The sequence below is a fragment of the Rhinolophus ferrumequinum genome, chromosome 17 (assembly GCF_004115265.2).
Source record: "Rhinolophus ferrumequinum isolate MPI-CBG mRhiFer1 chromosome 17, mRhiFer1_v1.p, whole genome shotgun sequence".
Taxonomy (NCBI): domain Eukaryota; kingdom Metazoa; phylum Chordata; class Mammalia; order Chiroptera; family Rhinolophidae; genus Rhinolophus; species Rhinolophus ferrumequinum.
The window spans coordinates 42,909,084-42,928,781 of NC_046300.1; the positions used below are offsets into that span (position 1 = coordinate 42,909,084).

Below are 19,698 nucleotides of genomic sequence, written 5' to 3' on the forward strand. Positions count from 1 at the left end.
GAAGCAGGTTTTACAATTTCCAGGAGGGGATGTGAGATTTTTATATTCATCAAAAACTGGTATGAGCCAAAGAAAACTGAGAAACACTAACAGAGAGTATAAATCTCTCTCCATAACTTAGCAGAAGGCAAAGCCAGATAACTTCCTGAGTATTTCTAAGGCCAAATTCATATGTTTTTGGTTTATTTTCCCAAAGATAAAAATCAAGACCCCAAGGCATTTGGTCCTGGTGGAAGGAACCTGTTGAGTCACTTTGTTGGGAAAGCACCACTTGGGGAACAGTGACTTTGCTGTAGCTCTGCCACTAATTTTCTGAGTGGTCTCTCCGCCAGTGTTTGCTCATGGGTCAAATGTGAAAGGTGGGGTAGGTGATCTCTAAAAGCATCTCTTTTTCAGGTCTCACTTTAGATATTTTTCCGTGTTCTCCTCCAGCTCTGAAAGGCCAGTCAGAACAACCCTCCTACTTCTCTGAATGTGCTTCCTCTGACTTCTCAAGCAGCATCACCTTCTCCTCCTGTGACCCAGTCTTGCCCTCTGCTCCTGTCACTCTATGCTGTTAGTCTCAGAGGACGTATCCACTCACCGCTGTTCACCCAGCCGTCATCACCTCTGTGAGGGCCACCCCCATGCTACAGCTTCAACCTGTATCTTTCTCCACTCCCACATGCAATGCCCACTCAATACCTTACAGCTTCTCCTTCAGCCCTGACCAAGCCAAAACTTCTTGGAATTGTCCATAGCCACCTCAGGAAGGAGGAGAGAGGCAGTATCATCCCAGGGATTTTATTTTTTATTGTTTTAATTGGAACGACGCAGGAAGCAGTTCCCCCAAACACTGCCATTTCTCTCTTGTTTTTTTCTTTGGCTCATTGCACACAGAGGGGAACTCAGTAATTTTTTTGCCATTGTGCATAGGCTATTTATCATTCCACAATTATATTTGACAGAAAAGGATTTGTTTTTATATAAAAATCTAGGTATTTTTCCTTTTTGATTAAAAAGAAAAGGTGTTATGATTGAATTGAGATCACTGAACTAAAAATTAGTGGCACATATTAAGTGTTTGGTTTGGGGTGAAATCTGATGTCTGCAACTTACTTTGAAATGAATCAGAAAATAAGCCGGATGGATGACTGGGTAGAAGAATGGATAAATGAACAGATACATGTTAAGAAAAAAAGAGCAAAATGTTAATTTATAACCTCGGCAGTGGGTATATGGGTATTTACTGTATAATGCTTCTAACTTGTCCATTTCATTAATAATTTTCATAATAAAATGTTGAAGAAAATTAATAACAGCTTAAGTTTATCTTTCTCACCTATCACTGTAAGCTTGACTCTTTACCACAATTTTTCCTTCATAGTTTGGACATGTTATTTTGCATAAAGATAAAAGCAAAAGATCAATAAATACATATTTGTTAAGTGAATGAACAACTGAGTGAGAGGCAGGATGATCTGAATTATCTCAGCTCAGAACTTATTCGTTCAAAACCTGAGGGCACATGTGACCCAGCAGCTAAGAGGACAGCAGGAGTGGCCCCAGTAGCATCTTCAGGTCTCAGAACAGACTGAATAATTTATGGGGCCCAGTGCAAAATGAAAAATTATTATTATTGAGACTTTCAAGACGGCAGTAGCAGAACATTAAACCAAGATTGGGGATCTTCAGCTTAGGGCCTGTATGGCTGCCCAGGTCACAGGTCTGTTATGCCATCAATCTCTGCACAGGCCCTACTCAGCGAGTTAACTAACATAAGGCACTTTCCCCTCCTCCAGGGATCTGAAGTTTGAAAAATAGATGCCTGAATGGTTTTCCCTCTATAAATGCCAAAGGGACCTCTGGCACTCTGGCAGAGTGTGGCAGGTCCGTGGGGACACAGATCCTCATTTCACCGCGTGGCACACAGGAGGCCACGCTCCCTCAGGCTGTCCTGACCCCATCAGGTTCTGAGGTGCATTTCACTGGGGTCAAGGCCAAGCCTACAGAGATGGTGCTGGCGAGACGGTGTGCTCTGGGGAAAGAGAACGGAAACTAGAGGAGGCACTCCAGACAGGGCATTTCAACAAGAAAGGCGAAAACCTGTAGGCTTTTTACAGCACTGCGTTCCTAGAGAAGCAGGTAATGGAAGGAGAGAGCTCTCACCCGCTCACCTGGGCTGTGCCATTTGATGGGCTGTGTGGGCCTGAGTAAACAGTCAGTTCTCCAATTTCCTCACCAGTAACGTAGGGAAAATACAAAGACCTTCCTCCCTGGACTGTGGGGAGGATCAGTGGAGACGGTGGGTTGGTAAAGCTCTGCCAACCCCCAGGTGACCTCGACTTGGCGACAAGCAGAAACGGCAGCCTTTTTCTCTCCGAGGCTCCTGTGTACAAGCAAGGCAATGGCGCCATTCCAAAACCGTAGGCTGCAGTGGGACTTTTACTGCAGTGATTACGGTCACATCCAGTCAGCCCATGTGCGAGCTGATAAACAAAGGTAGTCAGCGTTCCTTCCACATCCTGGGTAGCTTTCACAGTAAGGAGCCTAGCCCTGGGCTTTTCATATATTGGTTATTAAATGCCCACCACAAGCCCATAGGGAGGTCTTCTGATGAACCCCAAGGGAGAGGAGGAAATGGTCAGCTCAGGCTCAGAGAGGAGAAGCAATTTATTCAAGGTCACACATCTAGGAAGCAGTTGGCGAAGCCAAGATTTGAAACCTAGTTCTAACTCAGAGTTTCTCAACCTTCATTCCACTCACATTGTGAGCTGGATGATTCTTTGTTGAGAAGAGCTGTCGCATGCATTCGTTGGATGTTTAGCAGTATCCCTGACCTTTACTCACTAGATGCCAGCAGCACCTCTCCCCCATTTCCAATCATGACAACCAAAAATATCTCTAGACATTGCCAGATATCCACTGCGGGGCAAAATGATCCGTAGTTGAGGACCACTGATCTACCTGAAGAATGTGCACCCTGAACTGCCGAAGAATATAGCTTTCAGCTCAAGGTGAGGAAGCACTTTCTAAAAACAGATGTTTGCTAACAAGGCAATGAATTGCCTTGAGACAGAGTAAGCTCCCCATCATGGGAGGTATGCAAGAAGAGGGAGCCTGGATCTGATTACAAATTAAAAATACTCCTGCTTTCCCAGTGGTAATTATTTGCCTAAGCAAAACTTGCAGACGTTGGTTTTAGATAAAAGAGACAGATAGGCAGGGATCTCTGCTGACAGCCAGAAAGGGGAGGCAAGAGGAAGTGGAAGGTTTGGAGAGATGCTTCCAGAGGATTCACCCCCTCCACTTTCCCTCCCATTTCAGCAGTGCTGGTCCTCAGAAGGCTTGAAGCTCCTTTGGGTGGTAGAATAGGGCAGCAGTTAAGAAACCAGGTGCTCTGTGAACCAGTAATCCTTTGCTCTAATCCACTTTCTGCCCTAATTAGCTGGGCAAGGTATTTCACTTCACCAAGACTCAGTTTTCCTCACCTCTAAAATGGGTATAAAGCACATAATACCGTGCCTGAAATACAGGAAGTGCTCAATTAATAACAGCTGTTGTGCTTTCTCCCTTTTCTCGGTGAGTGACACAAGGATCCCACAGCCAGCTCATCTGACTCAGTGAGATCATCCTTGACCTCTCCATTTCTCACTGTGGCAGAAACTACTAGTAATCTTTCAATATCAGTTCTCCTCTATTTAGGAACAGACTTCTGCTTTTAGCTGAGTACATGGCTGCCTGGATGAGAGACTGCATTTCCCAGCCTCCTTTGTAGCTGGGTATGACCATGTGACTAAGTTCCAAAGAAATGGAAATGAAAATGTGGTTTACAACTTTCTGAAAGCAGCCCTAAAGGGAGGATGTGTTCTTTTCTTTGGCCCCTTATTCTTCCTGCTGGGTGGAATGTTGACAGGATGAATGGAGCTTAAGCAGTCATCTTGGGACCATGAGAAAGAGCCACAAAATGAGGAATGTCAAGTTGCAATTTGGAAAACAGTTGAGGTCTCTGATGGTCATGGAACTGCCCGATCAGCCAGGACTCTCCTCTTCTGGGGTAGCCAGCAATTTCTGTCACACGCAGCCAAGCAGAATCCTAACTGATACACTGCCCTTGACTTCAAGGAATTTGTCAATGAGCATGAGAAGAAAGACAAAATATAAAAATTAAATTAAAAATTCTAAATTTCAACTGGGGGAAGTGTGATGACCGAGTTAAGATCAAAGCAGGTGGCAGTTAGAGGAGGAACAGCAAAAGTAGAGCGTGGATGGCAAGAAGGATGTCAGAGAAGGGGTGATGTGTGAGCTGGGCTTTGAAGGAGGAGTAGACATTCCCTGGGAGGAAGGAAGAGGCATTTAAGGAGGAGAGAATAAACAAACAAGGAATAAAAGGACAGAGCTTAGGTTCGAGGAACTGGGAGGGAATCGTAAGTGACTGGAGTGCAGACTGATGAGTCTGGAAAGACACGTTGGGGCCAAGGTGTAAGACGCCTGTGCTGTCTCCCCGGGGGGCCTGCAACACCCTTCCGCCTTGAAGCTCTTAGTCCCTCCACTTTCTGTGTGCCCCTCCTAACACTCCCCCTTATATCACCTATCTTATCATTCTTTCTTTTGCTAATTCTCCCCCAACTCAATAGGGAGCACCTCTAGGGCAGGGGGTGTGCCCACTATTCCTGTTTCCGAAGGGCGATCCCCATGACCATCAAGGGGACACTCCCTCCTTGGTGGCAGGGATGATACTGTTTCCCTCACTGCCATTCTTCTGGGCTGGCACCAGGCTGGCACATGATAGATACTCAAGAGAGGTTTCCTGGATGAGTTCTGAAGAACTGAGACACAAACGGATAAAGAGCAGCAGAAGACACAGGGAGAAGGACCTAAGTGCAGATGAGATGGGCATATTGTTCATAAGGATATTTAAATCAACAAAAATTTGAGACAAGATTTATCCTATTGCTGAATATTGATACCTTTCAGCTAAGTTTCCTACTTTTTCCTGGAAACTTTCTTCTTAGGAATCTCTTTCATGATAATCCAAAACATGGATAGAAATTTATGCACGAAAATGCTCCCTGCAACAGTACATAGGATAGGACATAATCTAACATTTGGGAACTAAACAGATTATGGGATAGTTACAGCATAGAACGTCATGCAGTCATTGATAATCACATTCATGGAGCACCAGTAATGATTCGGGAAAACGCTTATGATAAAATTAAATTTACAACAGACATTGTTTACACAGGATGACGTCACCTCTATTGACTAACAGGCTTGGAGTGAGGGTGAATCCCTGTTATGTTATGTTATGCTAACACCGGTTTCCTCTGGGTAGTGGATGATGTTTATTATCTTTGGTATTTCCCAAGGTTTCAACAATGACAATGTCTTCGTTTTATAATAGGGAAAAATGAGTACTAACTGCACTGATTTTAAAAATCAAAATAAAATAGATTTATCCCACTGGGAAAAAACATTGTAAAAAAGAAATGTCTTCCACATTCTTAGCACATCTTCTATTTTCTTTAGTAAAAAGTGAGAGTTTGGGATTCCTTTCTTGAAACATTCCAAACTCATCCACCAATCCCCGTTCCAAACTGGTCCCCTCTGCCAGATTTGCATTGTTTGGTTATTCTGGTCAACTAAGTCAGAACATTAATTTCTTTGCTCTAATTCTGAGAAAAAGGCATCATGCGAGAGGGTGCCTCAAATACTGCATATTCTCAGTGAGTCAGCATATTCTCAGTCAGGGCATAATTTCCATAAAACACCCAGCCTTATTAATCTTACTGCTGTGGTCAGAGAGCAGACTGCAAATGGCAAATCCCATTATGAGCCCGTTTCTGCAGGAATTGTACTTAGCATCTAGGGCAGTGCTGGGGTAAGAATTAGCCTCTGGGTAAGACACAGAGGTATATGACCTGTGGGCAGGCAGTGGCCCCAGTGGGCTTTCTGGGGGGTGGAGGTACACATTCAAGTGTCTACCGTGTCAGGGAGGAAAAGTTAATACAGGGGACTGTGTGTAGAACAAGAGGGAGTGGTGGGGACTGGGACCACCTGGAGAGTATAGTCTCAGTTGGAAGAGCACAGCTGCCATTCAGATTTCACCAGCTGTTGCAGGCCCACATCTGCCTATTTTTAAAATGAAGCATAAAAGCTGGAGTTTTACATGAAATCGTTTAGTTTTAAATGTTGTCAATTATTCAATTGTTTCATTTGTTTCCATAAACACTTGTACACAGGTCAACAAAGAACAAATTTTGGGGACCTGACCTGTGAGCCCCGAGCTGGAAATGTCAAGCTAGTTTATAGGGGATCCAGAATGCTGAATGAGATATAATGACTTTAGGGTATATACCTTTTGGGGTATCTGCTCAGCTCACAACAACGTTTCTTCTCTGAGAACCATCATCCCACCCAGGGGTACGCTCTAGCAGCCATAGTTATACCATACAACCCTGACCCTGGGCATGTGTGATTGGACCAGAAGTTGTCATCTGACTTCAAATGGGCCAATCAGTCCAATTCTCTCTTCTGGAAAACTGGAATTGGGGTGGTGCAGTCAAGACAGTCTGTTGGTCTAGTGAACTGAAGTGATGGGAAAGTGGTGGGGGCTTCCAGCAAGGGGAGGCGTTGCCCATCTCCAGGCATACTGAAATGGAGGAGAGACGGAAGAAGGCAGCAGACAAAGGCAATGATCCCCATGATGGAATAACGGATATCTCTGTGCACAAAGATGAATTTAGACCTTTACCTCACCCCATACACAAAAATTAACCCAAAATTGTGACAGTCATAAATGGAAGAGCTAAACCTCTTAAAACTCTTAGGAGAAATCCTTCAGTTTGGCAAAGATTTCTTAGCTATGACACCAAAGGCACAATCAATAAAGAAAAAAAATTGCTAAATTTTACTTTATCAAAATTAAAAACTTTTGCGCTTCAAAAAGCACCATTAAGAAAGGGAAAAGTTATAGAATGGGAGAAAATATTTGTTTATCATATACCTGACATATATCTGATATATCCAGAGCATATAAAGAACTCTTCCAATTCAATAATAATAAGAAAATAACCCAATTAAAAAATGCACAAAGGATTTGAATAGACATTTCACCAAAGAAGATACAGGAATGGCTCATAAGCTCATGAAAAGATGCCCAAATCATTACTCATCAGTGAAATGCAAATCAAAACCACAATGAGATACCACTTCATACCCACTAGGATGGCTATAATTAAAAAGACAAACAATAGGTGTTGAAGAGGATGTGGAGAAATTAGACCCTTCATATACTGCTGGTGGGAGTATAAAATGGTGCAGCCACTGTGGAAAAGTCTGGCATTTCCTTAAACAGTTAAACATAGTTGCCATATGACCCAGAGATTCCGTACCTAAATATATACCCAAGAGGGCTGAAAACATGTTTACACAAAAGTTTGTGTGTACCTGTTCATAGCATTATTCATACTACTAAGCCCCAAAGTGGAAACAACCCAAATGTTCATCAGTTGGTGAGTGGATAATCAAAATATCGTACATCCATGCAATGAAAGATTATTTGTCAATAAAAAGGAACAAAATACTGATACATGCTATAACATGGATGAACTGCAAAACCATCACGCTAAGTGAAAGAAGCCAGACACAAAAGGCAGCACATCGTCTGATTCCATTTATAAGAAATGTCCGGCACAGGCAAATCCATACAGACAGAAAGTAGATTAGTGGTTGCCTGGGATTGGGGGTGGGAATGGGAAAGGAATTCCTGGGAGTGATGGCAATGTTCTAAAACTGGATGCTGATAATCATTGCACAACTCTGTAAATTTACTAACAATAATTGAATTGTATGATTCACTTAAAATGGGTGAATTTCATGGCATGTAAATTATACCTTCATAAAGTTGCTTTGAAACAAAATTCAGTGGCCCACGAAAGAGGCTGCTGGGATTTCCATATCTCTGTTTTGTTTTGTGTTTTGTTTTTTTAAAAAAATCTATTTAGGTATACCAGTTGCTTACCAACATGCCTACTAGGCGCTAGTTGCTTTTTTGTTTTTTAAATAGTGTTAGGCAAATATGGATGAAATTAAGGAGGGGTCCTAAAGAACCACTAGAGTTGAGCCACAAATTTGACTCTGAGTTTCCCAAAAGGCACAGCAAAGAGGGAAAAAGGATTCATTACTAGATTCTAGTGTCATTTAAATGAAAGCAAACTAGTGGCTTAGTAGAAGGACACCTTGAGCTGGTACTAAGTTTTCGAGTATATGTATTTCGTGGTTTCTTTTGAAGGGGGCACAGTGAGAGGTTACATGTCACTTCTGGCTCCATCATCAGAAGTGGAAATATGGAAATGGCGTAGCTACATCAACCCTTTTCTCCTGTACCTCTATGATCTTTTCTCATTTTATAATTTGCCTTAAGCATTTGGCAGGTTAGACTTGTTTGATTGTTTGTTTGCTCTTCCCATTCCCCAGCGCTGGTGTGACAAGCTGGGATTTTTAAAATTAGGCGCAGGAAAAGGAAGCTGAAGGATAATTATCACTAAATGGCAAACAACACAAGCACAGAAAGCCCAGCGCTGTTAACTCTTACTCTGTGTCCTTAAAAAGCATGAAGAAAAAAAAAAGTGACATCGCAAAGCCTTTCTATATCCCAGCATTGGGCTGGGAGGTTTTCCCTGTTGACTCATTTAATCCCCACAGTGCTGGTGACCCCACAGGAAAGCCAGCATTTTTGCCCCCATCTTCAGGATGTGGAAACAGGAGTTTACAGGCCTTGTTGCCCTGCACTAAGATCCAAGAGTGACTGAAGAGCAAGCTTCATTTAAAGGCCCAAGGGATACCCCCCTTCTAAGATACGTGAAGGAGCTTCAGACCCTCGCCCCCTGTCCTCACTCACCCTCCTTCTCACTATGCTAAGAAAGAGAGGGAAGCAATGAACGCTTTAAATAAAGATTTCGTGGAATTGGAAATAGGAATATCTGTGCTAACATTAGACAAGGACACAGTGAACACAACACCAGTCCCAGCTCACACACGTATCATTTCAGGACATGATGAATAATGTTTTCTTTTTGTTCCAAATCTCTGGAGATTAAGCCTTGAGGAAGGCACTTTCAAAGACCAAAGTTATCCAGGCTGTTTTCTTCTGGAGAAAGAAAAAATTATGTATGATATTGAAGTAAATAAAAGAGCTGGCAGAAGAGAAAGGAGAGGCAGATGTGATGTTTACAAGAGAGAGCTCCTAGGTTATTTGGAGTTTCTGTAATGCCTTTGTCTCCTTCACTAAAGTGACCTGGTGCCTTACAGCAGTGGCCACCCAAGCCGCATACCTGGGGCTCCTGAGCACCACCTGCTGGTCAAGCCCTCTCGCTGGTTCTGGGGCCAGACTTGCATCTAGACAGGGGTTTAAGTACGTCCAAGGACAGAGACGAGTGTGAATCAGTCTGGTTGCCAGTTCCATTCTGATATTCATCCATCCATCCATCCATCCATCCATCCATCCATCCATCCATTCATTTTCCCTTCCTTCCGTCAACCCATCCATTGATTCAAAAGATGTTTATTCAGGGATCAAGTACAGATGTTGTGATAATAAAGAATAGACACAATCCCTGCCCTCGTGCAGCTTACAACCTGTACTGGTGGTTACCAGTCTTGGCTGCCTGGAGAGCTTTTAAAACATACTGAGAAATCTGCTTTGCAGAAGATGGAGTAAAGATGCTTTCCCCTATCATTATGCTCAGTACAAATAAGAACCCTGAACATTATGTTTAAAACAAACATAAGACGACTCTGAAAAGTGGAGAGGCAAAGGCAGCCCTGCTACGAACCCTGGGATCCAAAGAATGACATAGTGATGAGTTCTCCGGGTTTTTGTGTGGCCACATATATCTGAGACCCTGAGCTGGAGAAGTTCGGTGCTCAGAAATTCTGTACTCATGGGCACAGGATAAAAAAAAAAAAGCATCACCCCTTCCAAAAGCCTGCTGTATCTAGCCAAAGGACCAGGAAAGGGGAAGTCTAGCACAATAGAACACGTCTAGGCAGTAAGTGCTCGACTGCAGTCAAACACCACAGGAAACACTAGAGCCCCATTCCCAACCTAGCCAGCAAAGGCAAGTAGGGAGCCAAAGTCTACCCTTGTCAGGCTGCAAAAAGGCAACCCAACCCCCCTGCTGGGATGGAGTCCCTACTGTCCCTACGAGGGAGCCGGGACTTTCATCCACATCAGGTGGAGACAAGACCTGCGTCCCACCCCATAGTGTCAGTGGAGGCCACATGGGAGCAGTAAGGAGGCACATGTGCCCCTCCCAGCCAGGGAGCCATCCCTGGAGGTCTAGCGGGGAGCAAGAACAGCCCCTGCCCCCACACATCAGTAACGAAGATCCCTTTCGTTTCAGGTGTCACAGAAGCGGAGTGGGGAACCTGGACTTCTCCTCTCAACTTGAAGTAATGAGGCAGTACCCTCTCTCCCCACTGTCTTCTGCTTCCTCTGGCATAGCCGTGTCACATAAAGCCAGATAAAACAGAAGACTTAAATATGATCTGAGTCTTATAACATAATACCTAAAATGTCTATATTTCAATTGAAAGTTAGTTGTGATATCAAAAAATGGGAAGATTTCATACGTAAATTTTTCAAAAGCGATCAATAGATACCAATGCGAAGATGACAGAGATTTAAGGATTATCCGACAAATATCTTAAAGTAATCATCATAAAAATACTTCAATGTGCAAATGTGAACCCACTTGAAACAAATGGTAAAATAGAAAGTCTCAGCAGGGAAACAGAAGATGAAAAGAAGAACCAAATGAAAATTTTAGAATTGAACAATTTAATAACTGAAATAAAAACTCAATGGATGGGCATGACAGCAAGATGGAGGGAACAGAGGAAAGAATCAGTGAACTGGAAGACAGAACAATAGAAATTACCCCATCTGAGCATCAGAGGGAAAATAGACTGGAAAAAAAAAGTGAACAGAGCTCCAGGGACCTGTGGGACTATAACAAAAGATCTAACATTTGTGTAATCATAGTCCTGGAAGGAGATTAGAAAGTGTGGGGATGAAAAGGTACGTGAAGAAATAAGGGCTGAAAACTTCCTAAATTTGGAAGAGATATAAACCTATAGAATCAAGAAGCTGAGTGAACCACAGGATGGCCACGGGGTTTGAAAATTAATCTGGGGAACGTAATTTAGCGGTTACCAGAGGGTAAAGGGGTTGGGGGTGGGAGATGAGGGTAAGGGGGATCAAATATACGGTGATGGAAGGAGAACTGACTCTGGGTGGTGAACACACAATGTAATTTATAGATGATGTGATATAGAACACCTGAAATCTATGTAATTTTAATAACAATTGTCACCCCAATAAATTTAAATAAAAAAAAGAAGCTGAGTGAACCTCAAACAGCCCCCCAAATCCACACCATAATCAAGTCAAAGCAAAAAATCTTGAATGCAGCCAGAGAAAAACAGTATCCTCCCATAATGAGAACGACAGTATATTTCTCATCAGAAAACATAGAGACAAAGAAGGGAGTGACACAATATTTTTCAGATACTGAAAGAAAAGAACTGTCAACCCAGAATCTTATACTCACGGAAAATCCCTTAAGGAATGAAAAGAAATCAATACATTCTCAGATGAATAACTTGCACAGGCCTGGCATGCTGAAAACTAGAAAACACTGATGAAAGAAATAAAAGATCTAAATAAATGGGATACATAGTGTTCACGGATTGGGAGACTCAGCATAGAAAATATGTAAATTCTCCCCACATGGATGTACAGATTTAATGCAATTCCTATCCAAATCTCAGCAACATGTCTTATAGATATGGACAAGATTATTCTAAAATGTATATGAAAAGGCCAAGGAACTAAAATAGCTAAAATCATTTTGAAAAATAAGAACAAAATGGGAGAAATAAGTCTACCCAATTTCAAGACATAAATAGTTACAGGAATCAAGACTGTGGTATTGGTGGAGATGAAGACACAGCCCAATGGAGCAGAATAGAGAACCAAGAAATAAACCCATGCAAATATACCCAAGAGATTTTTGACAAAGGTACAAAATAAATATAATTGAGGAAAGGGCCTTTGCAACAAATGGCACTGGAGCAATTAGACATCTACAGGCAAAAAACTGAACTTCGACCGATACCTCATGCCTCTTAGAAAAAAAAAAAATCAACACAAAATGGTTCATAGACTTAAATAAAACTTTCAGAAAAACATGTTTAAGACAATCTTCGGGGTTCAGGGCTAGGCAAAGAGTTCTTAGACTTGACACCAAAAGCACGACCTACAAAAAGAAATATTGATGAACTGGATCTCTCCTTCAGTTATTTACCTATCCCCATTATAAGCTTTGCTGGATTTATGTATCTCTTATACCATCATATACTTTACCTATTTTTAATGGAGCTGCTTTTTAAGCTTAAGTTTATTTCACTATGACATATAAAAAAAACCAGTTATCTATTTTTTGTCACCTATAGAAGCTTTCCATGAAAATAAATACGGTGGCACAAAACAATGTGATTAAATTCTAGTCAGACATTTTGAGGGAGGCTCTGCTTTGTTAAAAAGAAAGAGGAGCAAGTGAAAGATAGGTGTTCAAGACCTACCAGCACCCAACTGAGCCTCTCCTGGAGGTAATCAGAAGGACTGAAAACCAGTGGGAGTCAGTATTAATTAATGCTATGTCTGTGTACCATTTAGAGCTACTTCAGGTACCACCCAGAATGTGGTAAACACTTTTAAATCGCAGCATACAATTATTTTGCTCCTAAAAGCCTTTAAGGAAAATTTCACACTCCTTAGGCTGCTGGCATGACATTTCCTTCATGTTTGACTCATTTATTCTACTAAAAATGAAGCAACTATCCCCAAACACCCCAGGTTCTTTCAGCGTTTGTAGCTCTGCACATGCTATTCCCTCCTTCTGGAAAAGGAGGGGCCTTGAGGGCTTGGACCTCATTTTGGTTTACTATTGTCGATTCCGGGGGCCTAGTTCAGAGCCTGCCTAGAACAGAGTAGGTGAGAAGGATGAAAAGAGAAAGGAGGTATGGAAAGGTTGATAAAGAAGATAGGAATAAAAGAGAGAGGAAGACAGAAAGGAAGGGAAAGATGGAGGAAGAAAAGAAAGAAGAAAGAAAGAAAAGAACGAAGGGAGATATTGATAAACTTCTATTCATCCTGTAAAACCCATCTTAAAAGTTCCTTCCTCTTTGAAGCTTTCCTGTATCCTTTAGCCACACCTAAGCATTCCTTCCTCTGGGTTCCCAAAGTATTGTTTCCATAGCTCTATGAAGGCATTTCATGCTTTGTATTCTACTGAATGAATGTATGAATGAATTCAGGTATCCTTCGCTTAGACTTTGATCTTTACAAATGCAGGGGCAATATTCACCTATAATTCTAATAGATACCCCAGTGGTTCTCAACCTTGTCTGTCCATTGGAATCACATGGGGAGATTTAAAAAAATATATTAATTTCTAGGTCCTACCCTCAAACACGATTCTGATTTAATTGATCTGGACTGTGCTTAGGGTCTCAAGATTTTTAAAAACTCTCCAGATGCAGCCAAGGTTGTGAACCACTGTCCTCACCCAAAGCTCAGTCGTAGGAGGAGCTCAAGAAACGATGAATGAGTGAACGGATAAATCCTGCCTTTAGCACATTGTACTCCTGCCCCAACAAGACCACTTTCAGGGTTTCATGTTATGCTAATTCATTAATATATTCAGGAACTATTCATTAAACAATAACGCAGTACCAGATGTTTTGTTAGGCCAAGCTGCTGGAGATGAAAACATGAGTTAAGAACTCCCACTTCTCTCCCTTGTGCCACGTGCATTAGGGGGAGCTGTGGCTGTGTCCTAATTCATCCAAGAACTTTCTGTCCTGCGGGTTAATTGGCCAGTCCCAACAGCCAATCATCTCCCTAGTGGACTGACAGCAAAGCTGACTGTGAGCTGCTTCCTTTGGCAAATATAAGGACAGAGTCTACTCCCAGAGAAGGAACGTTCCTGGAGTGTATGTGTGAGTCTAAGAGACCACAATGAAAGTGTTTCTGTTTCTGTCTCTTCCAGCACAGAAAGTGAAAGGCGAGTCTCTCAGGCGGCACACGAAAGTTCTGGGCTGCTCACATGAGCTTCCTTCTGGTGTGACATACACAAAGAAAACCGAAGGCCCCACAGTTTCCTTCCTGGCTGCTGTCACCTCATACTTACACCTGTTTTAAGATTTGGCACTACAAATTACTGAAAAGCACAGATAATAATCACCATTTGTGTTACCGCTGCTCTGGTTCAGACTTTGGTTACACCTTCTCTGAACTGTCCTAAGAGCTTCCTGATTGGTCATCCTGATTCTGATCTTGGTCCCTTCAACCCATCCTACACACAGACGCCACACATCCAGTCACCTCTTTCCCCTATTCAGAACTCTTCAATGTTCTTGCCACTGATGTCACGATAATAGGACACACAGGATAAGCCCCCAATGTATATAACACAAGTGTAGCCCAAATAAAACTGGGTGAGAGTAAAACTCTTGTGTAGTCTACTCATGGAATTACAGTCACAAGAAATTCAAGTCCAACACCCAGGAATAAAAAAGACGGAAAACAAACATTTGCTAAAGACTTGTACAGAGGCAAAAAATATCCTAAAGAACCTCTCTCCCCCATCTTTCCCCCCATAGTGCTACTTCCTGCATCAGCTGCTCCCCCTACCCCCTTTCAAAAACTGTAGTTTGCAACAGTTCCTGCTTTATTCCCTCTTTCTTTCACTCCTCCACTTTCCAATCTTCCAGAGCTATTGGAGGGTGTCATGCATTTCTAATACCAATCCACTTAGCTTTCCCAGTGCCTTCTCTTTATTCATTACTCCAATCAGCACAACAAAAGCCCAAGAGACAGCATGCAAAAACAGATTCTGCTCTGCCAACTGAGGGGGAAGGCCTGGCATTGACTAGTAAAATGTTGTTACCTTTGACCCTACAGCACAAGAGGCTTTTCCATCCTGTCCCAGTTTATCCTGTAACCCCACCTTCTGCTAAATCACTTTCCCTCAACAGACCTGCTCTTTTGCACCCCGTACCTTTCTTTGCAAAGGCTCTTCTCTGTGTCAGGATGCCTGTTCCCTTCCTCTCAGCCTGACATCCATTCAATCAGTCCTGTACAATCTAGCTCTGATGTCATTTCCTTTAAGGCTTTTCACAATTCCACCAGACAGGAATTTGCTTCCTTCTCCAGGGTTTTTCTGAAGTTTGTACAGACCTCTGTTGTAACCCTTGTCAGGCTGGTTTGTAATTCCTTAACGGATCAGACTATTTCATCAGACTGCGGATACCAAATTTATGTCTGAATCACCTCTATGTCCTCAGCCCCAAGAGCCAAGGCCGGGGCTCAGTAAACGGATACTGAATGCTCCAGAAACGAGCTCCAGCTATGAGTGCTGCAGAAAAGCATTTACTTGTGCTTCCCTCTCTGCTCACCAGGTGGGGCTGCCTGGGAGTGTGTGTCACATTGGAGCTCAGGAGCTCTGCCCTGGCACTCACCTGGCTATACCTGCGTACCCTCCCTTATTTGGCCAGGGCTGGCTCTCACCTAGCCAAAATGAAAAGGAGATAAAAGCAGCCCAGAAATTAGGCACGGAAATGAAATAAAGACATCTAGACTTGAAAGCAAAACTCTATTTGCAGATGACATGATCTTGTATATAGAAAATCCTAAGGGATCTACAAGAAAAAAAAAAAGAGCTAATAAATGAGTTCAGCAGGCCCCGGTCTTCAGCTTGGCATTGGAGTGGGCCCTTTGTCACCTGGACCCACTTTTCCCATGGCATTTCCCAGCATGCCTTCCTTTCCTCTGCTCTAAGCACCAGCACATGAAACATCCTGTCCAACCCTGCCTGCTCTCCCTTTCTGCACTGTGCTGGGCAGTACCTTGCTCTGGAATGCTTCTTTCCCACCAGTGCCTTATCTCTAAAGTCTAGAAATAAGAGCTACATGTATTGAGGCTAAGAGTTGGACATCCTCATCTCATTTAATCCTCACAGCAACCCCCTGAGGTAGAAACTATCATCACCCACATTTTTCAGATGAGATTGTCCCTATCCCTTGCCCAAGCTCACACAGTTATATGGCCCAGCTGGGCTTTAAAACAAGGGCTGCCCGACTCCAACTACCAAATTCCTAACCTGAAAGTTGGGAAGATAAGAGAAGCCCAGTTCCAATGCCACCTGTCCTGGCGAGGTGTGTCTCTTCTCTCCCCAACCCCAACTCCAACGATGGTAAAGTTATCTATCAGTCCCTCCTTATGACGTTTAGCGTTTAGCAATGGCTTTGTATTGTGGTTATTTGTGTAAAGCTTTCCTCTCCCCTGTTAGACTGGAAAGTCCTTGGGAACAGGAGCCAAGTCTTAATCAGCTTCGTAGTCTCATATGCCAGCACTGCTTGGCACACAGTAGGTACTGACAAAAATTCTTTGCTTGAACATACTTTTGTCAGGGTCCCGAACCTTCTCCTAGGTCTGTCAGTGTGTTTCCTTATAAAATCTGGTTTTAACAAAAACCTTGCTAACTGCATCTAGCCAGAACCTCCCACCCTTGGTATCTGATCACATTGATATCTGATCAGGTTCCTCACCCTCCATCGTCCCCCAGCTCGTGTCTGATCACCCTGGCCTATCTGTAGCACCAATCCTGTTAGGTCAGTTTAGCCAGAATCCCCCTTACCCCTGATATTTCCTCCCATTCCTCTTCCATCTGCCGACCCCCACGCTGCTCCTTGGCTCGAAGTTCCCACTGGCTCATGCTGTAGTCAGAGTTGAGCCCCTTCTCTCTCCCCTACTGTACAATCCCATTGCAGAGGTCCCGATACCTATCACGATGGTCCTGAACAAAGTCTGCCTTACCATCTTTAACAAGTGTCATTCAGTATTTTTTAACAGTACACACATCGCAGGGCTTCAGCAAGGATGAAATGAGATGGGGCAAGGGGGATATATTAAAGAGAACACGTCTATTCCCCTTTGCATACACAGGAGACACGGCATTACCCATAGGTGTGGTGTGAGGATCATCTGGCTGAAACACACTGTGGGTTGGGGGAAGGCTGCCTCCTTCTTCACTGAGGCTCCCTATGTGTCCCCCCAAGGCTGCAGAGCAGCTAGCCTAGAGAGAAAAGCCCTACTCTTCATGGCAGGGCATTACAGCACTCATCTTTGTTTACTGTGCCTCTGGCCCATAGTAGGTGCTCAGTAAATATCTGTGGAACAAATTTGCTGTGTGACTTTGAACCCTTCTCTCAACTTCTCTGGGCCTTTTCTGTCAAACAAGGGGGTCTGCTCTAGATCAGAGGCTTTCAAACTCCCCTCGCCCCTTTTCTGGGTAGTGCCACTACTGGTTCAGGTAAAAGCAGACTGCTCTGGTCAGAATGGAGGAGCAAGGGACTCAGAGCATCATCTGCTTGGTGCTTCCCCTCCCTCCTTGCCCCAGACTCCCCCAAAGCTCCTCAGAGAACAGTTTGAGAACAATCAAGTTGATGAACCCTAAAAGTCCTCATAGCTCGAAAATGCAGATTGCTCTTTAGGATTCATTTGCATTTTAAGAGAGTGGTTCAGAAAAGGAAAAATCCTTTCTGACACATTTGGACAACTAGTATTATTGAGTAGCCAATGTGCTTCAGTGGTGGAAGGAGGCACCTTCAATAGCAGGAGAGGTACGGTTGTCTCAGGGGGCAGGGTGGATGCTTCCCAGCTCCTTGAAACCACACTGGACAGAGGGGCCTGCATGCTCTGCCTTGACATGTATGAAAGTCGGCCCCGGCCACGCAGCATGCCAGCGGTCAGCAACTTGGACCACTGCACCTTCCCGTCAGCTGGCCATCTTTTCCCTAAATGGGCATCTACTTCAGTCCTACTTTTCTTCATCAATTTTTTTCTCTTCCTGTTTTCCGGAACTCACTAAAACCTGCACTCATTATAAACAATTTAAATAGTGCAGTGAACTTGGAGGAAATTGAACAAAACAGAGGAGTGTTATAGGCAAATAGCCTTAGATTTCGGTATTTTAGTTAAAATTCCACACAACACCTGGGATTTATAATCACATGGAACCACTTAGCTTCTTATAAAAACAAGCACAGAGACTAGGAAATGGAAAATAATCATAGTTTTCATAAGTGGTTGCCAAGAAAACCTTCCCTATCTGGGGAAATTACAGCTGTGAACATACAGCATTTTGTGGTTCCCTGTCCTGGCCCAGCCCTGGCTGCCACCCACGCCACCCTGTCCCCTGCTTCCTGCTATTTTGCTATTTCCCCAGTTTCTGAGCCTAGGGTGTAGGTGTTAGAGGTGTTAGCTGACTATAAGTACCCACTAGTACCCTGTATCATCAGAAGAACTTCACAGTAATTGGAATAAAGGATTAGTGGACAATCCTAACGGGAAGCTAATATACCCATGTTCATAGCAGCCTTGTGCTTCTATGAACCATAGGTAAAAGATGGAAACAACCAAAGTCTCCTTCAATGGATGAATGGATAAACAAAATGTGGTATCTCTACAATGGAATATTATTCACCAATAAAAAGGAAGAAAACCCTGTCACATGCTTCAACACTGATGAACCGTGAGGACATTTTGCTAAGTGAAATAAGCCAGTAACAAAACAAGAAATACTATATGATTCCACATATATGAGGTTCCTAGAGTCGCCAGATTTATAGAGATGGAAAGTCGAATGGTGGTTGCCTGGGGCCGGGAGAGTTAATGTTTAACAGCTTCCGTTGGGGAAGATGAAAAGAATTCCAGAGAAAGATAGTGGTGACGGTTGTATAACAGTGTGAATGTACTGAATGACACTGAACTTTACATTTGAAAAATAGCAAGAATAGTAAATGTTTATACTATGTATATTTTACCACAATTATAAATAAATAAATAAGAACTGAGCAGCTCCTCACAGCATTCTGAGGGGGCGTCTAACATGAAAGGATTTGTCAATTGAACGGGATCTTTAGAGGGAATCTTCCTGGGAATTCAGGGTAGATTGACTGGAAGTGTCTTCTAGGCGGTGCCAGTGCATCAACTAATTGTTATACGAGTACATGAAGTTCAATTTTCTTACGAACTCATGTTCAGGTATTTCAGGGAGCAGGGACTCCGGCACTCTGGAGTCTGACTTGATGTCTCCTTGTTGGCTCCATTAAGGAACCAGGGATTGGCCAGCTGTCTTTTTCCCGTTCCTGGGAAAGCAGGATTCTGACTGAAACCTCACTGTGAAAAGTGAGTCTTTACTGGGCAGGTAACCCTTCTTTCCCTGAGGGTGCTGAACTTGTTCATTCTCTAAATTCACAAAGCCTACAAAAGGTAGTAAAGGACAAACAAGGCTTACAGAAGACAGCCCAAGACTAGAAAGGTAAAAACAGCATAAATTTCCCTGCACAGGACAACAGAAAGCAACACTGTCTCTGTTGTGTGCCTGGGCACATGTTCACCTGTCAGCATGCACGGCGAAACTGGGCAATGCCACGCCCCTTTTTGTCTGTTGCTTCCTGGCGTGACCCGAGTCTGTTCGTGTTGTTGGAGGAAACACAGCATAGGGAGGCTCAGCCCTGAGCACCACAGGTCCCACCAAGTAGCCTCCTGATCTCAGTTATTATTCTTACAAGGCACAGGGATTA

General features: G+C 43.2%; 1 protein-coding gene across 2 annotated transcripts in view; it reads right to left on the reverse strand.

Moving 5' to 3' along the window:
* Positions 1 to 19,698, reverse strand: part of HRH1 (histamine receptor H1) — an 85,585-nt gene that overhangs the window by 5,917 nt on the left and 59,970 nt on the right. The window contains exon 1 of one of the 2 annotated variants that reach the window (XM_033131592.1): positions 2,157 to 2,244. The exons of the other annotated variant lie outside the window; for it this stretch is intronic. The gene's annotated coding sequence lies outside the window, so the exon portion shown is untranslated. Of the gene's footprint in view, positions 1 to 2,156; positions 2,245 to 19,698 lie in introns of those variants that run through there. 2 annotated transcript variants of the gene reach the window in all.